The 25,141-nt window shown below is 36.6% G+C and overlaps 1 protein-coding gene and 1 long non-coding RNA gene across 29 annotated transcripts in view; both read left to right on the top strand.

Moving 5' to 3' along the window:
• LOC135306443 (uncharacterized) overlaps positions 1-12,673 on the top strand; it is a 28,722-nt gene extending 16,049 nt beyond the window's left edge. Inside the window, exons 2-3 of the long non-coding RNA XR_010367264.1 lie at positions 11,337-11,420; positions 12,482-12,673. This is a non-coding gene — a long non-coding RNA (uncharacterized LOC135306443). The remainder of the gene's footprint in view (positions 1-11,336; positions 11,421-12,481) is intronic.
• LRMDA (leucine rich melanocyte differentiation associated) overlaps positions 1-25,141 on the top strand; it is a 630,413-nt gene that overhangs the window by 104,739 nt on the left and 500,533 nt on the right. The window lies entirely within an intron of this gene.

Here is a 25,141-nt window from a genome sequence, read left to right as displayed (position 1 = left end):
CTGACACAATTGTTGGGGTTATGTAAAAATGAAATCAAAATTAATTAAATTGCTAATATATGGTTTATGAATAGCTTTAGAAAAAAAAAAAAACCACAGGGCACAGTGTCTGGATCCAAAACCTCACCATGTGTGTTCATGTTAATATTGATATTGGAGTACCAAATGATAAGTAGGTTTGCTGGTTAGTTTTTAAAAGGGGAGAGGATGGGGCCTGTATGTGTGAGGAGAGAGACCATCAGTCTTGTCAGTCTTGATTAGTTCTGAGTTGCTGAAATTTATCCTAGAGGATGAATAACAAAGATTTAATTTTGCCTTTATAACTGTGGTTATAGGCAGTTGTCTTCTGCAGCTCTTAATTTTTGTTTGGGTGTCTTAAGTGCCTTGAATTGTGGGCATGAGACAAGTGACAATCAATGTGTGAGACAGCAAAGGAATTGCAATATGTTCTTTAAGCCTTAGGAAAAAAAAAAAGAAAAACAGATACACAAAATAAATTTTAAGAGTTATAGGTTTTGCGTTAAAGCCAAAGTGTCGGCTTATTAATTTTTCTGAAATCTTTGATGGAACAATAATCACTGTTTTTTGCTTCTATAAGCTGCCATTTTTTTAGCTTCCTTTTTTCCAAGATTACCCAAAGTGATTTTTGAAGACCCACTCCTATATAGCTAAAGCTTATACTGCTGAAATGGTTATTCTTATTTTTGAAAAATGATTATTCTTATTTTTAATAGGTTATATTTTTTGTTTTAAACATAGACAATTAACATGGCGTAATGGTTTGTGGATATGCAAGTTGTCACCAATGTTGTTTTTTTTTTCTCCTAAGTTTTGAAACATAAGAGCATCTTTTACATTAAAAAAAAATAGTCATTAAATGGAAACTGTTTATTTGGCTACAAGCCCTGAGTGTGCAGGAGACATGTTAGTAAGTCACTGACATATGGATGTGATCGCTGTTTCTTTGACCAGATTTGGTTTCTGCAGAGTGCGTGAGAAGGGAAGATAAATTTTGCCCTAGTAATACTGTAGTGACTCATAAATAAATGGTTACCCTTTGGTGCTTACAGTTTTCATTAAAGCGGCCTGAGCTTTGTTATTGACACCATAGGTTGCCTATTCAGGGAAATGCAGTAAAATTTATCAGTGTGCTTTCTACACCTAATAAATCATCCAAACAGGGAACCATATGGCAGATAAGACCTTGAAAATGTGGCTTCAGCATGTGAAGAGTCAAGTTGCTGAAATCTTGAATGATTACAGCTCGTGCATTTTCCCCTGGAATATCTTATAGTTATTTTACATGCCATTTTCTTGTTCATCCTATTGCCTTTTTGTCTCTCTCTCTCCCTCTCTCCCTCTTCCCCCTCTTCTTTTTCAGCAGTACTGTGATTTCAGAAAAAAGTGGAAAGCAGATAAGACATTTTTATAATGCCTTGCTGGTAGGAGGAAGAGGGGCAGGGAGGAGCAGAGACTGATGGGAAAGGATGATATATGTGGCGGCTGTGTCCCAACTCTCCTCTAGCCCATTGTCATTAATCATGGCTATTAGTTTTTTCAGAGCTGCCTTGTCTGCACAGTGCCTCAGAAAAGCCATTGTTTTTTCATGCCACAGTCCAGGGAAAGCAGCGGGGGGTGTGTGGGGGTATGGATGGGACCTTCTGTAGCACTCCTTTCTCCTCTCTGCCTGAATCCATATTTTTTTCTCTTTCTTTCCTTCTTTTTTCTATTGTTTTCTTTTGCTTTTTTTTTTTTCCTTTTTTTCTTTCTTTTCCTGCCCCTTTCTTGAGAGGAAAAAACCTCAGCTGGCTGTTTGTACCTGTGTGTAGGTACTTATCTGGTGACATAAACATAGGTCAGACAATTGTAATACATATTCACTGACTAGTTGCTTTGGTATGCACTCTGCCATCCTAAGGTGATTTTTTTGAAAAAAGAGACTTCTGCTTGGACACCTTCTAATTGGAGGGCATTGGCAAGATGTGAATATCTATGATACATTTTTAAAGAGCCATTTTAAAATCTTAGTGTTCTTTCTCCCTCAATTAAAAAGACAGTTTTTGTCTAAAGTTGGTACGGTTCTGCAGCTGCTGTGTCCTTGACTGCTTCTTGGGTGGACAGAAATGAAAATCTTCCCTTAAAAGTGCCCTTCTAATAAAAACAAAAGCAAGTGGAGAAAAAACTCCAAACTTCCATAGTGGCAGAAAGATTAAAATGTAGTCAATCAAGCATCTGTCTAGAGTATGCTTTCAAAACATTATAATGGAGTTTGTTGTTCTAAAAACCTTCACAAATATGTACTGTGTAAAATACATAAACAACATGACTGATAATAGCATTTATACATTCACAGATTGGCAGCCAAAGTTCAGCAAGGATTTGTGTTTTGAAAACTCAGGCATGTTATTGTAAGGGAAACTTGTGAAGGTGCAAATTTTGATTTCATTTCATTACAGAGAAAAATAACATATTGGAAAATTGAAAATTTTTGGCTTTTAGAAGATTTACAATATGAACATGGGTACATGATCTAATTACACTTCTGTAGATTAAAAGGAACAAAATGGTAAAGCAAGTCGTCTTCCTGTTTACAGTTTCTACTCTATAATAAAGCAGTAATGGCTTGAAACTTATAGATTTCTCAAACACTTGTGCCTGGAGAGAATGGTACTAATGCTTTAAAATATTCAGTATTATAAATATGTATCTCTTTGAATCAAGTGGCATGTTGATCCATATGATTATAAAAGTCCTAGTGCTTTGATGTCTCTGGAATTAAGACGTGTCATCAGGAAACTTACAAGAAAAAAATTGGTATTTTTTCCATCTCTGTTTCAGAGAGCTTTAGCGTAACTAAACTTTAAACCAAACACTTCCAACCTTCAGGTGAAGATGAAGCTCCTGCTACAAGATGGCAAAAAACCATTCTTGCAATCATAATGCCTCTCTGATGCAAAACATTTTTCTTTTTGCAGAATTGCTTTAATTACCAGCAAGATCCTTGGATTTTTAGGGCAACTGTACTTCTGATAGACCTGCTCTGTAGAAAACTAGGCTACAGTTGTTTGTGAAGCTTCTGCTATACATAAGTGATTTAATTTCTCTTCCCCCCCCCCCCCCCCCTTTTTTTTGCTGATATCACTGTGGTAATATATTTCTGCAGGAAGTCCAAATAACTTCGTTTTCTCAATCTGCATGTGACTACAGAAGGGGAAGTTGGGATCTTGAGCAGCTTTTCATGTAGTTGGAGCCTTGTAAAGCTGTTAATATTGTACACTAGGAATATAGTCTCTAGGGAGATTGGTTTTAAAATGTGGTTTCTGTGGTTGCTTAGTTATGCTAACATGGGATGTTTAAAATTCCTCCTCAGGAAAAAACCCAACTTTTTCCACTATGCTTTGAGAAATCCTAACACTGGTGATTTGGGCTGGTGGTTACCAAGCCCTTGAATTAAAAAGAAAATTATGTAAATTATTTTACTAGAGAAATGAGAAGAAAGACTATTTTACTTTAGTTGTTTTTAGTAGAAGTTTTGCTAAGGTGAAATTTCCACTGAAAGTACTATGTGTGCCTTTACTGGAGCCCAAAAATGGGCATATACAAAGGCATTCTCCACGGTTAGATGGGCTCAGGTTTCTGATCTATTTTCTGTGTTTTGTTTACTTTTTATTTGTCTAGTAAACAAGTGCATGTTTTGGTTGAGATTGTAATCAGTAACCATATGGGATTTTGACAGAAGATTTGGAATGCTACACGTAGTACGAAGGTGTATGTGTCAGTAGTCTGTCAATACCTGAAAGAGGGCTTGGGTGAGTGAGGTGACTTGGTCGATCAAAATTTGCATTTTTGACATGAGTTTGTGTTTCCTTCCTGCAAGTGTGATGTAGAATGATCAGGCAGGTGCAAACTTTCCAGTAAGCTGAGTGTTTTTCTTCAGTTGTGTACAAGTGATTTCCTCTCAGTTTTGTTGCATGCTCAACTATTACAGCTTGTCAAGATGAGACTTTAGTTTTTCTGTAGGTAACTATGGGATGAAAATTGTTATAATATTATTGGGAAAACCTTTACTTACACGCTTCTAAAACACAAATCTACTGTCTTGCAAGCATCTCTAGTGTAAATTGCTATATCCCCTGCATAGTGTTTGCCCCAAGACTTTGTTCTTGAGGGCTAAGTGTAATTTTAAATCTTCAACTCTATCTTGTTCTGCTACTTTTCCTGTCCAAGCCTTGCTTATTTTATCCCTCTTATTTTTTTCCTCCTGTTGTCTTCTCCAGGCTCTTGTCTCTACCTTCCCATATCATAAGGAGATTAACTCCAGGAAAGACTAAGAGCATAGAGTACATACTGTCGTGTCTGGGGTAATCTTCTCATTTTCAACATCAGGAAGGAAAAATCCCTGGAACATGACTATTACCAGATTTGCTTCTATCCTTCTGAGTATCAGTGAACATCTGTCATCTGGCATGAAAGATATATTCTTTTAAATTCCTGGGCTGGTTTATCAGGGATTTTTAGAGAGAACACTCTGTTTATATGTCCTTAGTTCCTTATTTTGACACTGGTCCTCCACCTTCGTAACATAGGTGTGCTGCATGGTATGCTGAACAGGTGTGTTCAGGATGAACAATTTAAAATATATTTCAGATTATCTTGAAATATCAATAAAGGTGGGTGTGGGAAAAAGAACCAAATACTTTTTTCTCTTTAGAGACACATTATTTTATCTCTGTGATGAAAGAAGTGTATATGCATGGCAGTGCAAGATACAGTAACCAAAATAATGTGAAAAAAATAGCAAAATAGCAAAATTTGTTTTCATGCATTTGCTTTAATATATCACCTATTTAATTACATTGTAATCACTGGGTAAGGAAGTGTGTTCTGTGAGGGAAAAATCGTGGTAACAGTGATTTCTGTGCAGTACTTTGAAAAAAAACCAAATGCAAGTAAACATCCACCTTGCTTATGGATTATCGTTCTATTGGTTTAATTAATATTTTTTTTCCGAAATCTTTAGTGAGGAATGCTGAAATAATAACAATTAACCAAAAAAATTAAATCAAGAAAAAATATAAGCCTGAAAAAGATTTTCCTTGACATATCTGAGAAATTGGAAGCTTGAAATAGCATAAATAAGTAATGTTATGCTGTGGTATGTATACACAGCATCATGTGCAGCCTTTTCTACAATTTTTATTTTCTGCAAAGTCATATGTTTTTAGCTGTGATTGTGGCCTGTGCCAAATGGTTCACCTTGTGTTGTGTAATGAGTATAAACAACTGGTCACTGCACTGACCAATGAAACTAATAAAGATGTATGGCACTGTGCTTGCTTAGGGAGTCACATACACAGTCTTAAACTATATGTGACATTTATACCAACGAAACATGGTTCCAAACTCTCTCACTCTTTGCTTACAAATTCTGAAGAAGAACAAACTATTTGACTGATGGTTTGCTAAATTTAATATGCTTAGCAAGTGAAATTATTGCCTACTCTAATGCTGTGTAATTATTAAGATACACTGCTTTTAAAAATACCAAGTGAATAATATTGATTTAGTGAACTGCTATTTAGAAAAATGCCAGCAAAGGAGGAATATTTTATTTTAGCTGCCTTAGAGCTGTAATGGGTCTGTACTGAGATATGCATGTGGAAATAAATTATGCACAAGGTAAACTATTTCGTTATACAGTACCCATAATATTAATTAAGCTGTAATTTTACCAACAAAGCTTTAATTTAACAAATAAACAGGAATCATCTGTACTGTTCTTTGAAATATACAACTTTGGGGCTGTAATAAAACATTCAGGAGCACCTGCAATTAATTTTAAAGCAAATAGTGGGACTAGCAACTTTAAAGGGTAATTGTAATTTATAATTTATTTATTTGACTTATACTGGATATAATTACACTTATAATGCATTATTATTTTCATTCAAATGTTAGATCTATCTAGTTTACATTTAAAGTGGGCAGATCGGGGTAATAATAGCATATATATTTTCTAGTCTTCACAACAACATGCAAAGTAATAGATACAGATGGATCATTGTCATCCAGAGCAGTTCCAAAGACACTTTAGCTTACATTAAAATAGATGTGTGTATTTTCTCTTGATCAAGACATTTATGCTATGTTCAGAAGTTCTGTGAATGCCACGCTTGTGCAGTAACTCTCTGAAAGTATTAATATGACTGGGTGGTATTTGCATTGGAGTTTCATGTCTGCTGATTTTGCTAAAAATGCTAAAAGTGGCTGATTGTGGCTGTCCTGTTTGCCTTTTTTTTTTTAAAGAAAATTTTCAAGACCATTAAACTTTTCAAATTCTATTTAGGATTTTTATTTGTATTTCTGTGTCGAGAAATAGAACTGAGAGAAATACTGGTGCCGAAAAAAGGAAGCAATTATATGGGCCTGTTTTGTTTGTGGCTAAGAGAATGCTGAAGTGGCAGATTTGCAAATTTGTAAGCGGGGAAAGCTTAGTGTTCATCTTTATCAGCCAAAGTGGTTTCTTGTTAGCTGAGCAGCAAGCTAGAAAGCGACCGATTTTGACAACATAATTTACATCTTTGTATAAAACTATTGCTGGCAGCCGAACTAATTTGCGCTGGATTAGGTTGTTTGTCTCTGCTGCTGACTAACCATGCAATCTATCAGGGACCGTTTTCAAATATCACTTTTCAACTGTGCCCTTGAGAGGGGGAATTGATCGGGAATATACAGAGTAAAATTACTCCAATAACTTTATAGAAAAAACAATTACTGAATCATACAGATGTGAATAATTCTGAAGAGCTGAAATAAATGTAACGAATTTAGCTCTGTGCCTATCTTAAGCAGACATACACCTGATGTAGTAACATTAACCAGTCTTTTGGTTTTTTTTCCTGTTACTTTAAACACTAAGGAAGGTTTGTGGTGTACATATAGATACTGAACTACACCAACCTTCTGAAATACAGTCTGAGTTGTGTTTGTGAGATGATCTTTTCTTCCAGCCACACTTTGCAGTTCCTTCCCACAGAACTCATAGGAATGTTCTCTGTTGTCTAAGTGCAGAATAGCTTTGCCAACTTTTCCAACAGCGTTGTTAGTTTGAGTTTGATGGCATATAATGAAAAGAAGTGCCACCAACACAAATGCATGCATAATTTATCATGTATTCTACACACAAACATACCATCAATTTTATTACAGGAAAAAATACTATGATTTTGTTTTTTTATTATGAATGTGGCAGTGTTCTCTTTCCTCTCCTCTAAGATTATGGGTGATAGAACAATATAAAGGAGGAAAACCTGGTTTTGCAACTGATAACCAATCCTTAGTTGTTTATAAGATGCTCTAGATTAGCTAGCAAATAAAAAACCATTAAGCACCTATTATTTTAAAGCAGTGGGTACATTTTTCATCACATTTCTCTGATGAATTTTCACTTGTGCATCCTGCTGGAGGTAATTAATTGCTTTCAGCTCAGAGGAGTAATAATGCAATAAATTATGCTGGTATTTCTTGTCAGGGAAGAATCATATTGCTGCTTCCTTACTAAAGCAGGACTAATAATGTAGCTGGAGCCACAGACTCAGAAAGTACCTATACCATTAAAATTTATGTAAGGAATCAGAAGACTAACTACTCCCTAGAATTACATTAAAAATCTGATTCTTCTGTGTAAAAGTGGCCTCTTGTGATGACAGCTCAAGAAATGGGGGACTAATGCTGTGTCTTTATATATTCTTTTTTTTTTTTTGACCTTGGGCTTGTTACTTAACCTGCCTATGCTTCAGTTCCCTAGCTATGAAACAAGGATGATGGTACCGGCATTCACATTGACCTTGAGGCTTTACTAAATTAACATTAAAGTTGCTTTATAGTGTAAGGAACAGGAATCCCGGTTCAATTTATTATTTCATGTTTATCGATGAGTATGCCTGCTGACATTATTTCTTCGGATTGCAGTACTCTAAAGAGAATTATTTTAGCTAACATTGTCATATCAAAATAGTTACTCATAATGAAACATAAGTTAAATAATACTGTTTTAAGTTATGTTTTAGTTGAGAGAATGGAGAAATGTTTTAATGTCTAGGGAAAGGATGTTCCAGGTGATAGCTAATGCAGAGCCGGTGCAGAGTGGCCAGTGCTTAGTTGCAATAATGCCTTGTTATCATTAAAGTAGCTTTTAGCCAGTGGTTTGCAGTTGGCCCCTGAACAGGTAATGTGTAGCATTGAGAGATGTTGCAGCATCTCTCTGATGTCTAGGCTCTCCAGACAGCAGTGTGGACCTGACAGATGATCATGCTTGAAAATAATTCCCATTCTGAAGTTGCAAACAACTGTAAGGTTGGTTAGCTAAGCAGTCACAAGAAATATTAAACTTGAATCTCTGTAAATGTAACATATAGTAATTAAAAAAACCCAGCACCCCAAATTTCTCAATATTTTTTTCTTACTGGAAATCTTCCATATGGTTTAACCAAAACTGTCATTCTGACTTTGCAGCCACTGTTGCAAGCACGTATTTGGGTAACTAAGTGCTCTCTCTCTTACTCAAAGAAAAGCATATATAATAAAAAAGATGGCATCATCTCTACCAGGGATGGAGACTGTGTAATGGACAATATCACCCAAGGGACTGTAACGTGGGCATGTGTGCCTTGCCATCCTTCATGTTCAGTAGGTGAAGGAAAAGGATCAAAAGGGGGCAGGTACTGCCAGTCAATTCACAGGTATTTGTTAAAAGCAGATAAAAAAATGTGGGAACCCTTCTGTCAGAATCTGAAATGGAGTTTAATGTAGTAGGCACAGAGAAGCAGAAAACATTTATTTTTCCTTTCACACTTCACCTCTCTACCTTCCTTCATCTAACCTTCTTCACCATTCCCACTCCCTCGGTTCTTACTGAAGTCACCCTGGTTCCCACCTCTATGTCAGCTTAGTTTCTATTTCCTCCTGGCTTTCTCTTCATTGGTTTACAAAGAAATAATTTCTTGGTTTCTTGTTTTGATTAATCCTGTTCTCATTACTGGTTCCTTACTCAAGCTTTCTGAAAGGTCACTGCTTTGTCTGAGCAGGGGAAGCAGAATTTTGTCATTAGGGAAGAATGAACTTGGCAAGTTAATTGTGAATGTTCTTCAGATTTCAAGAGAGTATAGATGAGTCTTCATTGATTTCTTCTAAAGTCTTTGATTTGATGAGACTTTAACAAGGATAGGAATCATGCTAAGCAATTGATATTTCGTGAAGTTTTAGAAAAAAACCCCATGAATACTGAGGAAATCCAATGTCTTTATTTAAAATTACTTGGACAAATTTTAGGAGTTCAAAAGTATTGCCTTAAACTCTGACAGTTTTGCTGGCTGGGGATGATCTCTCTCTCTGAGCTGTCCTTTCAGGCAATCTGCTCTTTGTTTTACAGACTCATCATCACAGCATATAGTAGTTGGGCATTGGAATATTTTAAAGTGTATTGATTCAATTTTAGATAATAAAACGAAGTTGGATACTCTTCTATGTCATTCTAAGTAGTTTGCAGGTATCAATTTTTAAATTGGAAGACACGCTATGGGTGAAAACTTACAAGCACCCTAGACCAGATGTATTGAGAAGTTATTGCCATGTTTGGCCTCAGCTCTGCCAGTATTTCACTGTCAGCCAAAGTGTGCTCGATTTGTTCCAGTTTGAAGCCTTTTATTTGCCAAGAATTTCAGATAAGCTGAATTATTATTCAAAGAATGGTAGCCTTATAATGGAACCTGAATGACAGGAAGAGATCTGGCATTTCATTATGTCTTTTGACCTAAGCAGGGTTTCAGCTTGACCTTCTAGTCTACAGAAGCTTTTGTACTAAAACTCTTTCACTTTTCTTGGATCTGCTGTTATGTGCAGAAGTGAGAGCTGGGTGAATGGGATGCTTAGGAGTTGAACTGCGCAGCTCTGCGGTCCTTTGAGGTTTTTTGTTTGCCTGTCTTTTTTGAATTTGGTTTTTGTGATTTTTTTTGTTTGTTGTGGTTTATGGTTTTTTTTGTTGTTTGTTTTTTGTTTTTGTTTATTGTGTGCTTTTTTTGCATTTTGTTTATTTGATTTGGGTTTTTTGGGTGGGGGCAGGGGTATGAACAGAGTGGAACATTATTAATAAATCCCCCTAAACTTGTAGTGTTTCTTTCTGCATGTGGTTGCTGCACTGTGTATACTCTGCTGTTTTTTCAATGCAAAATTAAATTCCTCTGTTTTCCACCAAGCTATTGCCTACTGGTTTTAACAATGGGAATTTTCAAGATTAAAGCCTTCAGAACTAAAAAATTAAGTTTTCATCGTGTGTGGAGAATACAACATCCCCTATGCCACTATTCTATGAGAAAGAAGTCTTGGATGAAATGAGCCCAGAGAAACATTTCCCTTTTTTCTGCCATGAAGGTGGGAGAAGGAAGCAGTTGCAGGGAGATTGTTACAATAGGTGTTGGCAATCTACTGTGCTTTGTTTCACTCTTCTGTGTTTTGAATTGTTAAGGAAATGAATGTTTCGCTTTTAAATGAAAAACAGTTTTGGGGAAGATATTCCCCATACTTGCCAACATTTTTTCCCTCCAGGCTGGAGCAACACAGCTTTACTGTTATTGCAGACCACTCTTCAAATTCTTTGTGTTTAGAAATGCTTCTTCTGCCCTTTTTCATCCTTATCTTTGGCCCCCTAGCAATGGTTGCAGTTCAGAGCTCTTCTGCTTTGCCAGATCTCCCTACCCCAGTTACGGAAAAAAGTCTTTTAGATCCTTGGGTCTCAACCTAACAATTGTAGTGCCTAGCATCAGCCTTTCTGGTGACAAACTGTTCCCTCCTCTTGAGCTGCTGTGTGGCACTAGACAGGTGATGGCAATAAAATATTTGTCACAGAAGTGCTATCACCTGACTGCCTGTTTTAGGATTGATGGCATTTTTAAAGGTAGAGAAGGCTTTGCTCAGCTGTTCCAGCTCTTTCTATGGTGCAAAGCTTTTCACTTTTAATAATTTCTTACTTTTGAGATAATAATAACTATACTTCAGAGTGGTGACAAGGTGTGAATTTTGAAAAAGTTGTTTGTTCCCATTCCATACCAGAGATAAACCCAGCAAATATTTAAACCCCCAGCTTTTCTGGGGGCTTTTGCCAGTGTAGGAGTGCTTTTGGGAATGCCTTGTTAAGGCCTCATTTCAAATAATTTTGAAAACCCAGATAATCAGCAGGTAGAATACTCTAATTACATTGTATAAAAATGGCCATTACCTAGAGTGCTTTGAGTGCTCCAAGGAGCTCTGCTTGATTGTTTCCTCTTTTTTTCTGCCTGTAGTGCACCCTTCCACCTGGTCAGGTTATCAGACCATTTGGTGGACTTCTCCTGATTCAGTATCATTGAACAAGAGAGGAAAAAAAGGTTGGTGAGCAGTTATTTAGGCTTGTGAGTGCTCTCCAGACATGCACTATGGATATTTAATGCCTGAGGTATATGTTTTGAGACAGGGTGCAAAAAGAGATTCATCACAGCATGCCATATTCTGTTTTACAGTACAGACAGTGCAAAAAAAGAGAACTTTTTTTTTTTTTCAATTTGATTTGAAAGTTAGTCATCTGGCCAGCTACAAAATTCTCTTATATATTGGCCAGAGCTGACTCCTCTATGAAGAGTATTAACTCACCTGTCTTCACTTCAGAGGCGTAGATTTTCTTCTGGCTACTGGAAAGGCTTCTTGGTAATCATAAACTGAGTCAGGAAAAATTGTAGAGATTAGACTTCACTTTTACCCTTATCTTTGACAGAATGTGGCTGCCCTCACTTTATTGACTGATGCCATGCAATTTAGCAAACCTACTATTTTCATTTACCTAGATATTGAGTTAGTTAAAATTCTATGAACATTATTAGAAAAACCCAACTTGTAAGATTCTTATCACTACATCAACTTTTTGCCTGTATGTATTGTTTTTTCATTAGTGTGTAATAGTTTTGAGCAAGGAGATCTGAGTTACCTTTGCAAATAGTTGGTTACCTTTCTGATCCAGCCTCTTAACACCCTAAGAGCATTACTGTATCCTCTAAGTTCTACTTTGGCAGAGTGGGTAGATGATCCTTTTTGCCCAGCAAATAAATCTGTTCTGGGACTGCTTGTTTTAAGACTTAGGCTGAGCTTTGTCCCTGAAGTATGGAGTGTACTGAGTGGAGAAATCTTCCTGCACTACCAAGCTTTTATTTTGCGACCATGATAAATTTAGACACTCCTGTAAGTAAGAAGTCTGTTGCTTCCCCTCCTGCAGTCTTAGTAAGTTCCACATTAAGCTTAAAGCCCAATGAAGTGTTGTGTAAAGCAGGCAGGGGTGCAGGCCCAACATCTGTGGGAATAATGTAGGTAAACATCCCATAATTTTGAAAAACATGGTAGTTTGATGAATATTCACAATGACCAGGCAAGGCTCACGTTTTGTTCATGTCTTCTACAGTGCAGACTGCATACAGCTTGTGAGATCCCAAGCTGCTGGGAGCCCTGTTGATCAAGTGGATCAAGTGAAGGACAACCCCTGGCACTGGTGGAACAACACCCACACACAAAGCTCCCATGCTTAATGCACAAGTCCAAAGATCAAAGATGCACGAGATCAAAAGACTCCTGGGTCTTTGTCCTTTGTTCTTTATCAGCCACCTCTGGTTGGCCTCTTGATGAGGGCTTCTTAGAGATGCTCTGTTTGCGTGGTGCTGGAGGGGTGGCCTAGAACCTGATCTGAAGTGGCCAGTGTGGTTAGCCAAGGGCCAGCTGTTGCCAGCCAGCTCGGCCTCAGCTCTGACCTCGCTGGAGACCCTTTCATCTGTCAGGCTGTCACCTCCAATGGCATCAGCCAGGAGCCCTTTGCCACGCTGCTGATCCTCTCCTAGCAACTGTATCAAATTTTATTCTGCCAAAGAAGGTTCTTTAATGGTGTTGTTTATGCAGACAAATAGTTAAAATTTCACATCTAAAAGATTAAATATTGTAATCGCATGATTAGAAAAAATGTTACATGATTTAACATAGCATTTTTCTATTTATGTAAGTGACAACTAATGGTTTCTTTTTTCTCCTAGCTTTAGGAAAGATTCTTCAACTTTGTAATTTTAAAACATTTTCTCCTACACATGTCATTGTTCTTTTTAATAGGATCTGCCAGAACAACTCTGAGCAAAAGCTCTGCATTTTCACATTATTATCTCATTGTCTATCCCTAGTGTTATAGCCTTACTGTGACTTCCTAACTAATCAGCTATTTCAACTTTCATTCCATAAGCTTTATGTCTGAGTGTAATTAAATGAGCATTAAGTCCTTTTTTTACTAGCAAAGCCTGAAAGTTCTGATATTACAGTAATAAGTGTGAAGTGAATTTTGAATGGCATTTATATCCTTTCATGGGCTCTAAATGTTTGATTTGCATAACTAGTTAAAATGATATCAGAGCAGCATATTGATTTAATTCCATCTCAGAAAACTGTTAATTAATAATGATAATAAATGTGTCAGTCCTTTATTATCTGCTTTGAATTGGTGATGATGTCTATATTAATACTACTTCAGTAATAGACCTCTGCTGGCTATTGTTGGCAAAGCTTTGACGGCTTGAATAACTAGCAATCAGAATTTATAAAATTTATTGCAGATCAGATTTTAAAAAAAAGTCATTTTATCACGTGTGATTTTATTAACACCTACTACTTAACATTTTTTAAAAATAAATCACTCAGAACAGAAACTGGCAAGGCTTTTGAACAAAGAAAAGGTTTGAATTTCTTAAAAATTTTTTTGTCCTTGCAAGTTAGAGTGTAAAGAGTGAACACACTCCTTTCATATGAAGGAGATAATGGAAAGAACTATGCACATTTCAGGTTCCTTAATACTGTATGGCAGTATTTTGAAAAAAATCCCTACATATGCTAGGCCTCTTGTGTGGAAAAGAGATGTATGGTCAGTAGAGGTTTTGTTTTTATTGCTGTTGTTTTGTTATATATTTTTAATAACTTTGTGTGTTACATCGACTCCTTATTTCAGAATGACATTAGATTATCACCTATTCCTGTTTTTGCTGTTACTGATTGGTGTTAAAACAGAACTAGTTTAAGATCTTACTTCCTTTTTCCCTTTTGGACACTGGCAAAAGAGTGTTTTGTCTGTGCTATTTAAGACTGGATTTTGGTTTTTTTTTTCACCAAGGAACATTAACTGTGTCCTAATATTCAGCACCTCACTACCTTATGAAACTGTGTTGCAAGTGTCTAGAAAGAAAAGCACTCAGCTTTTGTCAGCAGATAATGTTCTGTACATTCCCTTTTTGATGAGAAAATATTTAGGAAACTGACTTTGGAGGGACTGGATTTAGTTTGCATGGACCCTTAATGTAGGTCTAGAATAATTTTTTTTTTAAATTATCTTCTCTCTTAATGTTGTTTACTTTCACTGCAGCTGAATACCTGGGTTCTTAACTTGTTATATATGTGTTGTTTGTGCTAAAAACTAGAGCAGCAATTCAGCTGCTGATAAAACTTAATGTTTTAATGTTAGCAGTACCCAATGGAAGACTCACCTGCCAATTTAATGCTCTGATGGCAATTTCAATCGAAAAATTGAATTCTTAAGTGCCTGAAATGTTTGTTTTCTTACAGTCCCTTGGAAAAATCAAAATTAATGGCCATTTCCTGTAGAGAAATACTGCTGACTAATATGAGTAGCTCTAAGGACAGAAAAGAAGGGTGTGACAAAATAAGCCCAACACTTCTCTAAGTTACCTTCATGCAGTATTGCGTGGAGAGCAGTGAACTTGTCTGCTGTCATGTGAACAAACACCAAATAAATGGCTCCCTAGCACCAAACCTGAGCTTAAAAATTCTGTTAGGCAGGAGTTAAAAGCACAGTAAAGAGAAACAAACCTGGATTTTACAAGTAACATGAAATTTCTGAGGACTTCTCTTTGCACAACAGTGGTGATAACTGTGACAAGAAAAGAAATTTTTTTGGTGATAATTTATCATTACCAAAAATTCCATATAAACAAAGGATTTTTTTTTTTTGGTAGTGTTAAAATTTTGAATTTAACCAGTGAAACTCTTTACGTTTCTGGAAAAACATTACTACAAATGCATTGCTTTCTGACAATTCTTGCTTGTCAATTGAACTACATTTAGCCAAGTTTTGTTCTGTTTTTATGCAATGGTAGAATAAGGCTCTGCTTCACATTTGTGCTATAATCTTTAACTAGCACTGTGGTGCATGGTGATGATGACTTAAATGAAAATGCTGGCTGTCTATTTAAAAGGATGGGAAATCACAATTTGAATGGTGAGTGCTCTGATTGCCTACTAATAAGTGCATGTTTTAGAAAAGATCTACCAGTCTCTTACACTGTTTCAAATATTGAGATCCAAATTTATCTCCATGTCTGCGTGGACAGACAGTGAGTATGTCTTGCTTGGATGTTGTGTTCTCCCTCCTGAGAAGGTCTGATCTGTTCTTTGGAGCTCCAGGAAGGTGATACCTGATGTCCAGCTTTGTCAGACCACACTCACGCCCAACACACTGCTGAGTCAAAGCTTCTTGCTCCCCAAACAATGGGAATTTGGTCTACCTCCACTAAATGCTTTGGCTGCCAGGTTTGCATGGAGTTGGTAATTTTAATTTATTTCCTTTTCTGAAAGCCTCCTTCAAAAGTTTGTTTGCCTTTGAAGCTGAGAGAGAGACAGTGTGGAAGTCTAAGAATAGAGGCAAAATGTTGTATCATGTTTCCTTTGTCAGTGAGTTGCCCTTTAATGTATTTTCTGAAGTTCCTGACAAGATGATGCATGTTGAGATGAATAGCCATCAGTTACATTTAAAAATGCCTTTTCTCTTCTAGTAGTGGTTTTCTAAATGACTGATCTTAAGCTATAATGAGGTACCCATATATAAATTCTAACTAATTTTTCAGAATTCATCTTTGCTATATTTGTTTGAGACAGTGTTGAACATAGACCATTACAGCAGTCTGTTAACACACAGACAACATTACTGGTCCTTGAAACTTCATAAAGGCAATAGAGGGGGGTTAACTGTCCCTGCTGGAGCTTATCCAGAACTTTGGGGTTAAAATCCTTACTGGTGGTTCGTTTTGGTTTGATCTTGATTTCGTTTGCTTGTTTCCTTTCAGGATTTCTTTGTGGTTTTCTTTTTTCTTTTTTTTTTTTTAATGCAAATATTACACATTTTGATGCTTGTAGATACAAGCATCAAAAATCTTGATTTATTGAATTATGATTGGGGTTTTTTTGGTTGTTTATGCCTTTTCTCCCTCCGCCAATGACTCCACTCTCACCTTGTTGGGTAAAGAGGCATAGGAAGACAATGCTAGTAAATTGTTTTAACTTTCATTTTAAAAAAAGAAAAGCTGTATAAAACACGTACACCCCTCATCCCTCTGCCCCATGTCCCCCTCCTACCCCCAAGTTGTCTTCTGTCCCATTCCCCCCCATCATTTTATGTGAACACTGAAATATATTTATGGTTTTCTCCACTGGCATAAATCAGATGTAGATGACAATATATCCAAATAACCTCTTTGATGCATGGTTTTTGTTAATAATTATGTGCTGCTAATAATTAACAGGTGTGTGAAAAAATGAATTAGTAATGAGGAGAGAGTTTGTAAGCCGTCTGTTATCATCCCTTGACAAATGCAAGCAAGGGCATAAGCTGAATACAAAGGCCCTTGATTATAGTTTAATGGTATTTGATAAGTTAACCCCTTTTGTCACATAATGATGCTGAGCTTTTATTGTGGAAAGTTTGCTGTCTTATAGTGGCAACATATTTTTCTTTAACTCAGTCTTTTTAACAAGAGAGTAGTCAATAAAAAATCCAGAGTATCTAGGACTTAAGATTTTTGAACTCCTTTGTCGAAGTAGTTTTAGAAGTTTTAAAGCTTTTATTCAGTATTTGTTCAGTGGTTATTGGAAAATAAGCTTCCATGGGCTCTTCCTCAAATTATGGGAACAGGTGGATCTACAAACTGTCCATAGTCCCTGAATTTCAGTTCTTCAGACAAGGACCACTTTCAACCATATGCAAGAGAAACTATTGTGCCAGGGAAGCACAAGGTTTCACAAGTGGCAATTTTGGTGTCTTAAGCATTAAAAATATGCTTAATGTTTTTTATGAAAGAAAGCAAGATTTTGATTCTGGTGTGGCCTCCTTAAAATGCTCAGAAAATTCTTGTTTTCAATAGCTGAGGTCCTGGTTTAACTGTATGTTTCTAACCAGTTGCTGTTTGTGGATAAAGGTAACAGAAAAATGATTTAAAATTTGTCTCTGAAAAGAAAAAAGGCTGTTTTTTTTGCCCCGATAATTTTGTCAGACCTTTAAATTGTTATGGTTTCTCTGATATTTATTTTTATGATTGATTTATATTGGTTTAGTCCACTTTTTTCCCCCAAGTTCCTGTTCTTTCTGTTATACTAGTTTCATTTTTCAGAGGGCCTTTTGTCTTTAGGTGTTTAGCATACATCTGTAAATGTACACCGTTGTACAAATGTAGCTTTTGACTTCAGAACTTGAAATTAAGACACTAAATTTATGAGAGAAGAATATCTGAGAAGACATTATAATGTGCTCATGACCACTGAATAGCTTGAAAAATATAACATACTTTACCTAAAAAGTGATCTGGATCTGCAAAGCAGGGTGGCTGCAGGCATTTCTGTTTAGTATTTGAAATGTGTTTACTTTTGTGTTGAGAGACAATCAAAAAAAGGTACTGCTTTGTCGCTGCCATTGCTATATTGTCATCTTAGCTGGCAGTAATAGATATGGAAAACATTGGGGATGTGATTTGTTAAGAGAGGAAGAAAAACTTAGAGGGTTTGGGACTTGCATATGTAGAGACAGCTAAAGTTTGCCAAAACTTAATTTAGTACTGTTGCTTTTGAGACATGGCTGTAGGAGAGATCAGTCAGTTTTCTCTGCAGGAGCTTTGTGTTCAGTCAGTAGTGTCTTTCAAGTATTAATAAATTGTTCAAAAGAAAACTCAAAACTCGCAAATGCTAATTAATTTTTTTGATGTTTCATTGACAGATTTTCCTGTTTCCTTCATAAACTCTAGCAGAAGGTCTCCTGTGATTTGAAAGATAGTGTTTTTGGGTCAGTGTTCATTCATGGCATGGCAGTTAATGGAATGTTACTATTTTCTTCTAAAGTATTAGAAAGATACTCAGGTACTGCAGGATATTGGACAGGGTCAGCACAGTACGGGCAAGGGATGGCGGCCCTGTTCTCCAGGCAGGGATCACAGCTTGTTCTCTGACCTTGAGGATGGCCTGCAGGCCCTCCCTACCCTGGGAGAATACAGTCTCCACAGTGGCTTACTGCAGACTCACCCCTGGGTCTTTTTGCACCTATCAACAAGTTGGTTTGGTTTGGTTGCAGCCAGGTGACTGTTTTGGCTGGCAGGTCTATGAGTGGGTCATATTTTATAATTTTGAAGTGGAGAAGTTAGTTGAGAAAGTGTGTGTTGCTAATCAGTTTGGATAACTGAATGCTTTCTGAGAACTCCCTGTATAGGTAATGAACCCAACCTGCTCAAACTTATGTGACATCAGTATCAAAGCTAATGCTTGCAGTTTGTTTGCTGTGTCTGTATAATATACATGGTGAATGACTGGTCTTCAGCCTTTTATTGCCACTACTTTTGCACAGTGAACTAAAATATCCATCTCCTTATCTTCAATTCTTCATTTCCTTTTTGTGTAAGCGACTTCCCGAAGGGGAGCCTTGCATTTGTTAACTAGTGTTCAGTGACTGGTGCGTCAGCTCAGCTGTGCAACATGCCAACACTAACTGCTCCTAAATAGCATCTATTTGCATAGTGCATTGAGAGCTGTGAACTCTCCTCTCATTAAGTGTGTGAGAACTCTCGCTCAACCAGAAACACTAAAAATTGAGCTGCACTCCTGTGGGGTTTGTCTCCTGTGAGCCCTTCCCGGTGTATTATACCACTGAAACTTTGTGGGGTGACCTTACAATGAAGGAAAGGAGTAATGCAGAGGGATCATATGCCTTGGCTTCCCATGTAAACTGTTTCCTATGCTCTTCTCCCTTATTCTGCCCTTTTATACATTTCAAGATGAGGGAACTTAATGTTTTTAGTAATATTTCAACAATAGTCTTTTAATGGTGGAACGAGAAGGAAATGAATCTATTGAAAACACCCCATTGCCAAATTCAGCACTCTTGAACTTCAGTTGTGCAGTTCTTTGTGTGAAATTATGTAGTGATGTCCACCAATATTTTATTGCAAGTTATGTTTTGTAATACTTGAGCAATATATAACTGTGATCAATGTTGTGACCTCAGGGAAATTGCTTATATAATTACAGAAAGTTTACAGTAGTAAGACAAGGAATGGGGGAAAATATATCACTGTAAAATATAAATATGTTTAAATTACATTTAGGATTTGGAATAGTTCCTTGCTTGTGTTTTACAGAGTAATCTGTGATTTAAATCAGGTTTAGTTGTGGGGTTTTTTTTCTAAATTGGGTATTATAAATCAAGAGTAGTTGCTGCATATAGCACACAAGAGGATTTCTTATACATTTTAATGTTGCATAAGTAAGAAATACCAGTAGTTCAGCAGTAAAATTGCAAATGTAAGCAAAAGCGAAGATTTTTCTAAATTTAACTAGGTTGCATTTGTTTAGTAAACTCTTGCAATAATTTACTGTTTTATTGCGTTTGCTGTTGAGAACTTGCTAGCTTTAAAAAGGGGAGGAGGGATAAAGGAAGGAGCTATGTTATAATTGCTCTGGAACCGGGGAGAGGAGATAGAAGAGGGGAAAATACTAAACAGTCTGCATGTAATAGGTTAAAGTAGAGAAAATAAATCTTGGGAAGATAATATGTGTCTGTAGAAGACGGAGGAACTTCTGGTAATGTGCATTCTATATTTGTGGGATAGAACAATTCCTCATAAAAACATCCAGCTCAAGATGTAGTTATACCTTAAGTGTTTGGAGACATGAAAGATAATAGGCAGCTTTTCTTATTAGTGAATTTCAATATGTAAAAATAGAAATTCTGGTAGTTATGCTTTAAAACAAAATAAACACCTTTGTTTTGTAAACAAGGAGGTTTAAAACTTGTTTGGAATTTGCTCTACAGTTCTGCCTATGCATGCTTTATCTGTGGGTAGATTTCTATATCTCTCGGTCTGTTAATATAAAACCCAGCTGAGTTTAACTGTGGTTTGAAAGAAGTGAACACTGGGATTGGTCTGGATGATGTTGATTAATAGGTGTGTGAGGGTGAAAGACTCCAGGGCCAAGCAGTAGGTCCATCTTGGTGGCATCTGATGTTGATTGGCTTTGTCCTGCGCGGCTGCGCTGGAAGAGCGGACATTAAGATTAAGTGATGCTGTCGTGTTGAGGAGCGCTGCACTGCATCATTCTGGGAAGAGACAGCTGTGGTGGTTAATCCTTCATCACCAAGGGAGTGCTGCCAGCAGAAAGATATACAGCCAAAGATAACCCTCCATAACTTGTGCTAAAGATCAGAAAACTTTGAATTCACATCCATCTGCTTAGTCTGGGGTGAAGATGAAAGATAGGCAGAGTAGGAAATAAAAAAACCTCCTGTGGGATTAATCTTAGACAGAACATGCAGCACACGCTGAAAAGGCAGCAGCTAAATTTTTACATGTATCTTGAAATGGATAATTCAAAACCCAGAAATTTAATTTCATTTTGATTGCTTTAATTTTCCTACTCAAGATGCTTATTTAATATGTACACCACATCCTTCCTGGAAGCAGTTCAAAGATGCTAGGGTTCATAGTGTAAGGTTTAAAAAAGACAGTTGTCTCTGCATTTCTAAGTAAATGATGCACAGGAATGGGTAACAATGGAGCTTTTAGCATAATTTGTGGTAGAGAACTTTGTTATTTACTTTTATATTTAGCAGGTCAATTCCAAATTGTTATACATCAGATGAGAATGTATTCTGCAGTGAATGGTTGTGAACAGAGCTATATTGTTATGCATAATTTATTCATACAAAGTGAGAACCGTTACAAAGACTTGCTTAAGCAGTCATCTTTGGAAATTAATTGATATGGAAGAATAAGATAGCAAAAGGAAAGAGATACGCATATATTGCTTTGGAGGGAATCTTCTAAGCAATAACTAAATAAAGTTCAAAAGTAGTAGTTGTAATGATTTGATACATTAATCCATTATTTTAATGTAGGCTGTTGTTTTAACATGCATTTTAAACCTTAAAGTAATATTTAAAGAAAGTTCTGTGCTGAATAGTGGAGAAAAGGTGGAAATGCACGTTTAGTTATTATCATGGTGCATAGTTATTGCAGCGAGGAAAATTGAATATTTCTTTTAGCAGGCTAGTGGCTGGGTGGGGGTGGAAGTAGGAATGCTCCCTGTTGCAGCCTTGGTGCCCAGAGGAGTGGAAGGTCAGTGAGCAGTGCTCACCAAGCCTGGCCTCGGGTCTGCTGGAGCTTGGCACTCAGTGTTTAGTGAACCCCGTGTTGTCTGTTCACCCTCTGCGAGCTACAGGGTGTCTGTAGAAACAGCTGGAAGAGAAATGAGTTATTTGGGTGATGTGAAGGCTTAGTTCTTGCCTTGGATCAAGAAAATCGAGAGTGAGGAGTGTAAGTCTGCTGCTGTCTTCTCAAATGTGAAACAAGATGGTGTTTTAATTTGTTTTCTATTGATCTTATTAACTTTCCTGTAATCATGAAAATGCCAGTTAGAAGAGCATTTCATCATTTGCAAAGAAAATTTCACTTTTAGTTCTATGACCAGTGTCCCTCAAAACAATCTGAACTTCCTCTTCTCCTGCACTTGTGTGCTCAAATGTAAAAAAACACTTGTTCCTGTTGCTCTTTTAATTTTTTTTCCAGAAATTCTTGTGTTAATATTAACAATTGATGTTTCTAGATAAATTAATCCTACATTTAAATCTTAGGTTATGATATCGCTCATGTAAAGGTTTAATATCTATTAATATGTCATTTGAATTTAATTAGAAATAATGAACCCAAGAGATTCTAGTTGATATCATATGGGACAAGTATTTCTAAGCAGGCTAAGTGTGGTAGTGAGTTAATTTAACTTGGCAAAAATTCTAATTACTTAGGTATCTACATTACAGTATTATCTTAGAAATTAAAATGGCATTTTTGACCGCTAAAAGCAAATTGGAAAACATTCAAATTAGGATAGGTGTTGGGAGGAAGAAGTGTATAAACCTGAAAATATGTGAAAAATGGCCACTGCCTTTTTGTAGTAACCAACTGTTCTGCGGAGTCATTAGAGGAAGAATAACAAATAATGCTCACAGATAGAAGATAGACTGAATATAAGGAGAAGTTTTCTCAGAAGAAGTACTTTTAAACATGAGAATGGGCAAATGAGTGCACCTTCTCACAAGGATTTTTTTTCTTTAAAAAAAAATTGACTAAAAAGGCATGAACTTGATTATATCACCAAGCATGGGATGGGTGAGGTGATCTTTGGCTTCTGTTTTAGTCCAGTCTACCTCTGATTTTAGATTTGTTGGTGGCTTAACATTGCCTCTTAAAAGTACTGGCAGTTTGGAGGTTAACAAAAATGAGCAATTCTTTCTATAATCATATATTTGTCCAAATCCAACTACTTAGTAGAACACAGGTTGAAGTGAGCAGAAATATGCATGTTGAACACTAAAATGCCAACTGTTAGAAAGGAATGGGTTAATACATTGACTAATGTTGTAGGTTTATAAGAACTGGCCCTTCTCTTTGTTCTTTTTTATCATATACATTTATCATGTTCAACCTGGCAACTGAAGCAAATAGCTATTTAAGCTGTAAAAAATGAATCACTGTGCAATTTCTTGAACTCTGTATGATATAACCAAGCTTAATAATATTATACAACAGAAGTTGTAAGCCTAGGGATATTTTTTCCCCCCTTTAATTTTTTTTTTGTTTTTAAATGAGCCATGAGCATCTGCTTCTTTCTGTATGGAAAACCAAAGAGCATTGAGATGTGTTTAACAAAGCTGTAATTTCCTGCCCACTGGTAAGGACTAATGGTGAGTGCTTACCTTCTGCTGCTGCATAAATAAAGTATATTTAGAAGTGGTTGAACTGTTGGATTGTGTGAAGGTTTGGGATGCAGGCTCTTCAACTTGAAACCTTCTTTAAAAGTGACAGAGAAAAATAAAAGTGTGAACTTACTCATTAAAAGGAAAAAGATGCTGAGGGAAGAATCTTCCGTCTTCTCTGCAATGTAGACCAAAAGGTAAAAACTAATATGTGTTTGTTGTGTCAGCATATTTTCACACTGCTGGATGTTGCATGTTTACAGCTGGTTCTGATGCAGCTGTCAGGGTACAATTGATGAGCATCATCATTTAAAGTGTAAAAGAAAATATCTTGGCATAGAGGGACATGATAAAGTGCCATCTACCAGGCATTGCGGACATATGTAGTCACCATTTCCTTTTTCTCCTCACTCTTTGCATTTCTTTGCTGCCCTTGCCAGAATGTGCAGAAGCCATTGGGAGCAGCTCAGCCCAGCCTCCAGCCTTCTAATATCACTTTGGTAGTTGTCAGATCATATGAAATGTCAAAATTCATGTGGCCTTCGTGAAGAGATATATTTAGTACAGCTGCTGCATACCTACGTAGTATCTCTGACATTGACATATTAGTTATGCTGTCTTTTGCAATCTGATATCTTTAAATTTGCCACCTTGTTAAGTTTTGATTAATGTGATTCCATTTCACTAAAGTAATTGGCTTGGCCTGTTGTAGAAAATAATCAGCCTTTCTACGGAACAAATGCTAGAACATGCTAATGAGGGAGTGAGTTCGTTAAATTGATGGCGTGGAGTGACAGTTATTAATGATTGTTATGATAAACAGACGAGTGCGAATTGGGATGAGTTGGGCAAAAGTGACAGTTTAAAAATAACGTATATTGGAAAGTACTAACGAAGTAATATACTGTTAGGAAAACAATCATGCAAGTTGTCAAGGGAAGAAGTGTAATTATACAGCTGCACGAGCTGCCTGGGAGGACAGGGACCTGGCTGATAATGGACACGTTTTTTGTTGGCAAGGGGAAAATATGTTATGGCAGAGAGGAGTACAGATTGATAAATTAATTGGCCTTTCTCATTGTTCCAAGAGCAAACTTGGCCAGCAATAGCCAAGCAGATTAGGTAAATAAATGAAGTGACCAGCTCTTCCTCTGCATCTGACCCATTCCCTGCCCTTTCTTTTTAATCCACCTATGCATGAACTGCCAAGTCCAACTGCCTGTGGTAGCAGTGTTTGCATAAATATAGCCCTCCTGAAAATATTAGTGGCTTTTAAAAATGAGATGCTTTGTCTCAGATTTTTTTTTTTGTTTTAAGATGAAGGTTAATTTTAATGCCATCAGCCTTATGCAATGTGGTATGAAAGTATACTGATTTTTAAGGTAAAATTTAGACAGAGCTGTCCATCTGAAAACTCTCAAGGAAGAATAAAGATGGCTCATAGGAGTGTTTGGGAGATGGAGGAATGGTTGCTTATTGTTGCATAAGCTTGGTGCTAAATGGCTTCAGGTTGTTGGCTGTAGGTGAAAGACATTTGTATCTCTGAGACTGACAGCAGTGCCATACATAATTCAGCTATTAGATTGCCCATGTGGTAGACTCAGTGGAAAAGCAGAGGATAAATGTGGAATACTTTTCCAATAAGTATAAGAAGATACAAAGTAAGTAGGCCATTATATATGAAAAAAAAAAGAAAAATATGTAAAACAGCTGTTGGAAAAATTCAGTGTGGACAGTGATACTTAACTGCTGCGGTTTAGGAGAGTACTAGGTAGCACATTCTGGATCACTGCAGTATCTGCTCTAATGCAGAGGACTGGGATACATTTGGGCAGGCATGGAACTGAGTGGTCAGTGCTATTGCCTTTCTTTTACTTGCTTGTTTGCACTGCCTTGCATTTAAGTATTTACTTTCCTCCATGGAAACATGAGAAAATGACCATATTTTTCATAAAGATGGAGGAAGTGATTTTGAAAAAGTTGGCTAAGAGAAAGCACTGTTATCACTGTCAA

This window comes from Passer domesticus, chromosome 8, assembly GCF_036417665.1.
Source record: "Passer domesticus isolate bPasDom1 chromosome 8, bPasDom1.hap1, whole genome shotgun sequence".
Classification (NCBI taxonomy): domain Eukaryota; kingdom Metazoa; phylum Chordata; class Aves; order Passeriformes; family Passeridae; genus Passer; species Passer domesticus.
This window is presented reverse-complemented; position numbering and strand designations above follow the sequence as displayed.